The sequence below is a fragment of the Phoenix dactylifera genome, chromosome 12, assembly GCF_051530095.1.
Source record: "Phoenix dactylifera cultivar Ajwa chromosome 12, Ajwa_hap1_PhDact_Kaust_v1.1, whole genome shotgun sequence".
NCBI lineage: Eukaryota > Viridiplantae > Streptophyta > Magnoliopsida > Arecales > Arecaceae > Phoenix > Phoenix dactylifera.
In genome coordinates, this window is record NC_143201.1 from 16,560,293 (window position 1) to 16,568,549 (window position 8,257).

At 35.4% G+C, this 8,257-nt stretch overlaps 1 pseudogene across 1 annotated transcript; it reads left to right on the plus strand.

The window, feature by feature from the left end:
* Nucleotides 1–3,525: 3,525 nt before the first annotated feature.
* On the plus strand, nucleotides 3,526–6,889 carry LOC148700459 (uncharacterized; annotated as a pseudogene). The gene is made up of 4 exons (XR_016398132.1): nucleotides 3,526–3,962; nucleotides 4,055–4,287; nucleotides 6,164–6,229; nucleotides 6,815–6,889. The product of XR_016398132.1 is annotated as an uncharacterized LOC148700459 (transcript).
* The last annotated feature ends 1,368 nt before the right edge of the window (nucleotides 6,890–8,257 follow it).

Below are 8,257 nucleotides of genomic sequence, written 5' to 3' on the forward strand. Positions count from 1 at the left end.
CGATATCGTGGTACACGACATCATGGTCCACCTTTAATCGTAGACTGTAACACCGTGGTCCATCTTTAATCGTAGACTGTGACATCGCGATCCATCTTTAATCGTAGACCATAACATTGTTGTCCACCTTTCAGTATGGACCATGATATCATGGTCCACCGTTCCACCATACACTACGATATTGTGATCAACTATCCTATTGTATACTGCGATATCGCGGTCCACTATTAGTGGCCACTCTTGCAATTTGTCTCTTCTCTACCTTTCTAAATTTTTCTATGATCAAAGACATAAACTCTATTCAAAATTCTTTGGATATCAGTAAATTTGGAGTGCTGGAGGTGGGAAAGCTATCTACAGTTTCTTGGATGAGCTTCTTTCTTAGTTTAGAAGCTATGTCTCAGCAAAATCAAGTTTTGAAGTATTATAAAACTATTTTTATAATATTTTTTTCCTTGGGCAATGAAAACCTTGCATGTCCGTTCAATATTCTAGTTCCAGCATTGATCATTATGTCTGCAAAGTCATTGCTCAATATGTTTAGGTTCTGATGGAACTTTATTTTTTTAATATAGTTGATAGTTCATGTATATAATATTAATTTAATTGATATCCTTAGAATTATGTCGTAAATTGCTACTTTTGTATATAATATTATTTTAATTGACAGCCCTATCATAAACGAGTCCAAATTATGGTGGGTTCCGTGGTTATTCATAACTTTATTAGAAATCATGCAATTAAAGATTTTGAGTTTCAGCCTTATGATGATAATGAGGATCTATACCCTTTTGATTGTTTAGAGATTAATGAACTATAGAAAGAACTGAGTATAGAGCAAAGTCAAATAATGGATAACCGTAAGATGGATATTTTGCGATATCGTATTGTTACTCTACTTACAGCTCATTGACTTCTTTTTTTAATGAAATTGTTTATGTAACATAGATTTTATGATTTATATTTTTATATTTTGTATTTGAGCAAACTTGAATATTGTTTCTTGTATTTTTATTGCTATTACATCAAGAATGTAAAATACTTTGGTGACATTAATGCTTAATGTATATTTGAGAATCTATTATGGATACGGTGGTATTGAATATATACTTGATATTCTGTTATATCCGATATTGCACAAATATATTTTTAGAATTCAGTGATTTATCTGACCCAACATATAATATCTCATTGTGTATAAAAAAAAGCAAGAATAAGAAAAGTATTGAAAAGAAAAGAATTATACAATCTTACTTTTGCAAGTGTGATTGTGTGCCTCTATATTTTTTTCCAAAAATTAGTTCCTAAAACATATTATATTAATAAAATATTAATATATAATGATAATAATGATAATATTTTATATCAAAATATTAATTATACTATAAATATAATAATATATTACATTATATCATAATACATTGATATGTTATATTATATAATATTCATATTATATTATATTATTATGCTATAGTATATAATATTATATTAACTATATTATAATAGTATTATATTATATTACAGTAATATTATACTATATAATACATTTATGTATTTTATATTTTATTATGCTCTATTGTATAATATTATGCAATGTTCTTTATAATCATTTTGTTATACCAAAAGTACTTTCTCAGTTTGTTTACCAAATATATATTAAAGTTCTACATCACTTTAACAATATAGTTACCAAACAACAGATAGCTTTTTATAAAAGATTTACTTCAAAAATCTCTACTTCAAAAAGCTTTATTTCTAAAAGCTTTAACCAACAACTCTGCTAAATAAAGCCTTAATCATGTTCCTTTCTTGGTTTTATCAGTTTTATCATTCATGGTCTTAATGGTGATTATGGGGCTGCAATACCATCTTTCTAGATCTTTTGATTAGCATAGGAACCAACTTGATTCAGCTTTGGCCATGCCTAATACAATTAGAAACCTTTCTTTATGAATTTGAAAAAACACCACTTCAGCAGTGAACTACAAAACCAAGCACGGAGATTGCAACATTTTCTTTATTTGATTTTGGTGGTGGTGGTGGTGGTGTTTGCTGCCTCCAAGTCCTTCACCATTCAGTTCGAGATCTCTTGCTCCTCTTCTATAGTGCCTCCATCTGTGCAGATCGTCGACCTTCGGTTGTTTTCTCTTTGAGCTCTGCTTTTACTGCAACTGTCATTTTCTATGTATTTACTCGCTGTCACATCATCAGATAAGTTAATCAGCCATATCGGCAGACACGCTAGTCTATCACATCAGTTAGACACATCGACAGATACACCAATTTACTATGTTAGTCAGTCATGTTAATAGGTGCATTACTCTACTGCATCAATTATCTACTTCGGCATTACCAAAACACATCAATTTACTATGTTAGCTTCTTGATCTATCACATCAATTTCTAAGATGCTACATCAGCTTTTGTTCTGCCATATCCAATTCTGTATTATCACATTAGCTTGACACATCAGTCTGCCATATCAGCTTCTAAGTTATTATGTCAACTCCTAATCTGCTACATTAGCTTCTGAGATGCTATAACAACTCATGTTTTGCCACATCAAGCTCTATTCTACCACATCAGCTCTTGATCTACCACCATATCAACTTTTGAGCTGCTATGCCAACTCCTAGTCATCACGTCAGCTTCTAAGTTGCTATTTTGGCTCTTGATTTAGTACATCAACTTCTGGATACATTCGTGATCTAATTTTCAAACTCAAGTTAGCACCTATAGTACCATCTTGAGTTTAAGGAAAAATGTTAGCATAATTTTAAGGATCAACAACTTGCATCACGCATAATATTTTTCTCTATTAGTATGATCATGTATCAACTTATATTATTTTTTTATTAGCATGAGCTATGTAAATTATCTTATTCGAAATCAACGACAACATGATGTTCTTTCCTTAGAATAAAGGATCAATCTTGGTCATTCACCTGTTTAACGCATAACAACATAGGCATCCTCGTGTATGGAGGCAATTAATAAGGTAGATGAATTGTATTGTATATTATTTTTACGCAGCTCTAATGAAGAAACACAAACACTCACAAACGTAGACAATTAAACTGCATCTTTTGTTGATGCCAAGCATTAGGATGTCTTAGATTCTTGAGACCCTCTATTTACGTCTCTTGTTAGACAGACGCTCCTTCACCTGGATTACTTAAAATTAACTTCAATGGAGCTATTCCTGATGGTAAGATCGGGTTCTTCATTGGAAATCATAATGGTCGATTATCTTCTACATTGCCTCGCACTTCATGCCGAGCTCTCTGGTTACAAGGGAGAGACTCATGATGATGTTCTGAAATTTTCACTTTGTTCATTGTAGAGGAGAATTTCGCTAACTGGCTGCAGTAGTAGCGCTGTAAGAATTGCTATGGAGCGTTTTGGATCTTTTCCTGCCTCCCCTAGTTTTTCATATCTGGCGGTTGAAGCAACCCTCTATCAAACGCGCACAAAAAAAAGAAAAAGAAAAAGAAAATGAAAAAAAATGGCGGGGCCTAGTTTAACCTTAGGCTCGGTCCATCTCCATCCTTCTAAGGGCCAAATCCTCCCACGAAAACTCGGCGTCCTGGCGCCACAAGTAACCGCAACTCCGCACCCCGGACCGCTGCGTCTCCGATCGGCCGCACGATTCTGCCCAAAATGTCGGAGGCTCTTCCCCTGCAAACCATCCCACCGGACAACGCATTCCGATCGCCCCGCCTGAACCCTAACGCTAATCCTAATCCTTCTACTTCTCGCTCTCCGGCATCCCAGCCATGGCAGGAGATCACTCGAGCCTGGCTCTCCTCCCTGACGAAGAACGCAGACCCACGGTCGGCGAGATCGACGCCTGGATCGATTCGAACCAGGCTGCTCTACCGGAGGATTTCAGATCACTCCCCCGCCCCGATCTCCACCAGTGGCTCCTCTCCTTCCACCACCCCGCGCCGAGTCCCAACCAGGTGCTGATACCCTCGTTCCCTCAATGCCGACCGCTCAATCGGTAAAACTCGCCGTAAATTTCTATGACGTTTCGATTTTGATCCCATTGCAGGTGGATGAGAGCGGCCAGGTTGAGGTTCCCTGCCGATTCCAGCGCACGGACCCAGAAGGTTGGAATCGCCGGACATGGATGTGCTGGTCAGTGGTCGAGAGATCTCGGAGTGGCTGTCGGCGAACCCGGCGGTCATGGAGCGGTTGTTCTCGAAGCATTCTAGGTACCATATGATGCACTACATTCAGAGGTTGCACTCGAAGGTGCTGAAGAAGAGGGGCAAATTACCAAAGGTGCCAAGTTTCTCACATTCCTTTCATCTTTTATTTTTTATTTCCCTTATCTCTCTTATCTTTTTATAAATTGTAACCACAATCCAATGAAATGCTGCCCTGTCTTGCTTCTCTTGGAATCCAATATTAACCATGTTTCTCATATACTGTGTGGTAGTTTTGTGGGCTCACTGGAGGGAAATGTTTTAATATTGATCACACGGTCACTGAAAATACTGATCGGTGGCTTGTTTGATGGATTCAAACTTTGAGTAAATCATTTCTTACTTCTATTTTTTTTCTGTTTGTTGGTAATTTTTATTTGTAGCCTAGAAAACCCATGCGAACTGTTTGGTTGCTGGGAAAGTGAAAGAAATATAATTTTTCTCCGATGTAAAAGAAAAGAATATAAACCTTCATCTTCTCATGAAATGAATTGACAGGTATTTCTATGTTCTTACATTAAAAAGGAAAACTGGGATGTGTTTGCTGTTTGATTCACCCAGAAGATCAAGAAGAGAGTTTTAAAGAAAATTTTATTGTTTGGTTGTGCAAGAGGTGGTTGGGCATGGAGTATTTTTGTTGTTATATTATTCAAATTCCAGAAGAGGAAAATAAATTTTTGATTTTCTATCCCAAGATCACTACCTTTTGACATGGAAAAATTTTAAGGTGCTTAGAGAAATGTTACCACTATATATGCTCTTCAAGTTTTTCTTTTTGATTTTTTTTTTGCCTTAGCTGCCAAACACTGGGAAGACGGATTTTCCTTAAACAAACTTTCTTTTCTCTTGCTTCCTAAGCGTCAAAACAGAGTCTTGGAAAATTTAGTCAAGATATTATTGGGAACTTTCAGTGGGCAAATTGGTACTAATTTGATATCATTTGACTATTTAAATGCGCTGATGTTCTGCTTTGTTTATTATTTGTTCTTTCTGTATTTCACTTGTTAATTCCTTTTTTGTTTGTATGGTGTCTTGCAGACCCATTTCTATTCTTTTAGTCAATTTATTGGATGCCATTCTGATTTCTGGCTGATTGATGAGGGTATCGTAATTGTGCAGTTTCTTGTTTATGGTGGTATTCACTACTAAAAACAACAATATATTGATCTTTGCATCTAGATGGTTACATTTTTCTATTGATCTTCACATCCAGATGGTTACATGGCAGTGGCTGAGATGCTCAGGTTGGCATGCCAATCTTGGTAGGCAGAAATTTAACCACTTTATAATTAAAAACCAGACTCTGAATTTAATTTCTTACATGAAAGACATGCACTCATTAGTACGTATTTTCTACTAGATAAAGATATGTCCTGTCATGCATGTTTCGGATAATTGGTCACATTTTTTGTATGGTATCAACGTGGAAAAGATATAAGAAACTTTGAGTTACTGTAGTGATGCGCAACATAGACAAAGGATAACACAGTTATATCTGAGCTAGTGGTTCAAGTACGTGAGTAAAACAGCATGCTGAATGTTGCCATGAACCAAGTAAGACAAGTCCAAATGACCCTTTCCTAAAGTGCTTTGGAGTTAAAGCAGTACGGCTCAAAACCTACAAACTTGGGAGATAATCTCTGCTTGCTGTGCACGGACAAAGCACTTGTAGTGTGTCACATATTCTATGTATAAAGGCATGAATATGACATTTAAGCATATAAAGATAGTAGTGGGCTTATATTATCTTACTACGGTCATTTTACGTCCTTCTAGAGAACTCTATCTCCTAGGTTTTCTTCCGCAACACGGATTTAAAACTGGTAGCTTCATGCATTTATTTTTTTAAACACAGTTCTTATTCTCTTCATAGTTATGCTACATTTTTAAATACATTTTGTATAAATCTATGTCATTTTATATTTATTATAATATGACACCACTTGGAACAGAGTTTGCAGCTACCAACCACCAGAGCTTCTGTGAAGGCCCTTAATGGTGGGATGACAACATGAGAAGTTCCTCTTCCATGTATGAATTTTTATTTGATGTTGTATGGAACTTTTCATAGTGTTATTTATGTGCTTTGAATATCAATGCATAATTTAGGAGAATCTCTTTTTATTGGCATGCTTTTGCATTTCATCTACATGATATCTGTAGTAAAATTTAGACATCAATTATTTTGTTGAAAAATTTGTGAAACATGGAATTTTTGTGAAGCATATCTAACAATTGACTATGCCACCCATTTGGAGTGAAAGAAATGCTGTTGGGGATGAGTGCTATGCTTTCATGTAATACTTTAAGCAGCATATAGAACAATTGATATGACATTGATTTGGGGTGAAAGAAATGCTGTCGGAGACCAGTGCTACTCTGCCATGTCATACATTTGACATTAGCTAATCTCTGTTTCTTGGAAGAGTGAACCTCTGACCTGCACTGGCTTAGCTCAATTTTTCATAGTAAGTTCTCGCACGTGAACCTTAATTCACCTCGAATTACTTTGTCAAATTTCCTTATCTCTAACAGGTGAATACCAAGAGATAAGGTTACTAATCTGTATTTGAGTGAATTTGTTGATAGATTTTCATTATTAGGTACCCTCCCTCCCCCACTCACATGCAAGTGTGTGCGGTGCAGGTGTCGGGTTGAAAGCTCAATCTTCAATGTGATTCTTATTGGATTGCTTGTTGTGATGCTTTATTCGCCAGGGTACCGATAGGATTGTACTAGTGGTCATGATCCATGTAGTAATTCTCAATCCAGTTGTTGATATTTAAATGTTGCAGAATCTATCAAAAACAATATGGTGTAAACCTGTTTCTGTGCAAGTATCTTGGATTCTTTTTTTTTTCATCAAAAATATTTATTTTTAGTAACAATAACAACTAATAATTAGTTATTAATACTTAGTACTTAACAATATTTGTAACATAAATGAAACCCACATCCAACCTCATTACTAGTTTGCACATGCTCTGCCCATACAGCCCTGCATAAGAGTGGGCCTGATGTTAGGCCTCATACTGGTAAATGAGCCACATATGCAGCTGTAAAATGCAAATTGAACTACATACTAGCCACATAGTGCTAAATGGACTTCCTTTTCGATCTATATGCTGTATGACCACATATAGGCAACGCAGTGCAGTGAAGGTATCGCATCTTTATATGTGGCCGCAATGTGGCCTTATGAACCATATTTTTTAAAACATTGATTGTATCCATTAAAGAGCCAAATTGTGGCATCACTTTTCTCTACACTCTTGTTATTGCTCTCTCTTCTTTTTAGGAGCATGTAGTTTGAAAATAGCAAGCATGCATCTCTTTTGCCCAATTAAGTTAAATAATATTTTGAAACCAAGCCTCGGAAATTTTTTATTTGGATTAGACATGTTTCAGAAATATCTTAAAGGTTGCTGATCTGTAGTTTGAGCCATTAAGTTGTCCTATCCTGATTGGATAAAGTTTTCTGTTTAAGATCTAGGAATGCATGCAACACAGACTCGATTTCTTACACATAGAATTTGGGGGTTTATCTTCTGTTGTGTCATGCAGAGGCTTTTGTAGACAAGGGTCCAAGACCAAATGCATATAAAAGTTCCCGATTCAAAGTACTCAATGTGTTTATAGAGAGATTTTTATAGTTGAGCCGAGGTTGTGTATTTTTTAATTTATAAATAAGTAATCTTTTTGTGATTTTTTTTTCCTTTTGCTAATGAGTGTTGATGGTACAAGGACCATTGCAAAAAAGGAACGGTACTATATATTAATTTCTTTAAATTCTCATAGTATATTGCAGAGAATATTTACTATTACCTTATAATTCTTTATAGAACTCATATGCAGAGACTGACATGGCAGCTATATGATATAAACTTTATGGCTACCTGTGGCTTATTTTGCCTTATATACCATTTTCTGGCTTTTAAACATAGATTGTATTTCTTTGGGTAACTCAATCTGTTTCATACATCAGATGAATCACAGATTTTTTTATGTCAATTCTTTTTTTCTTTTTTTTGACTTGAACCATGACT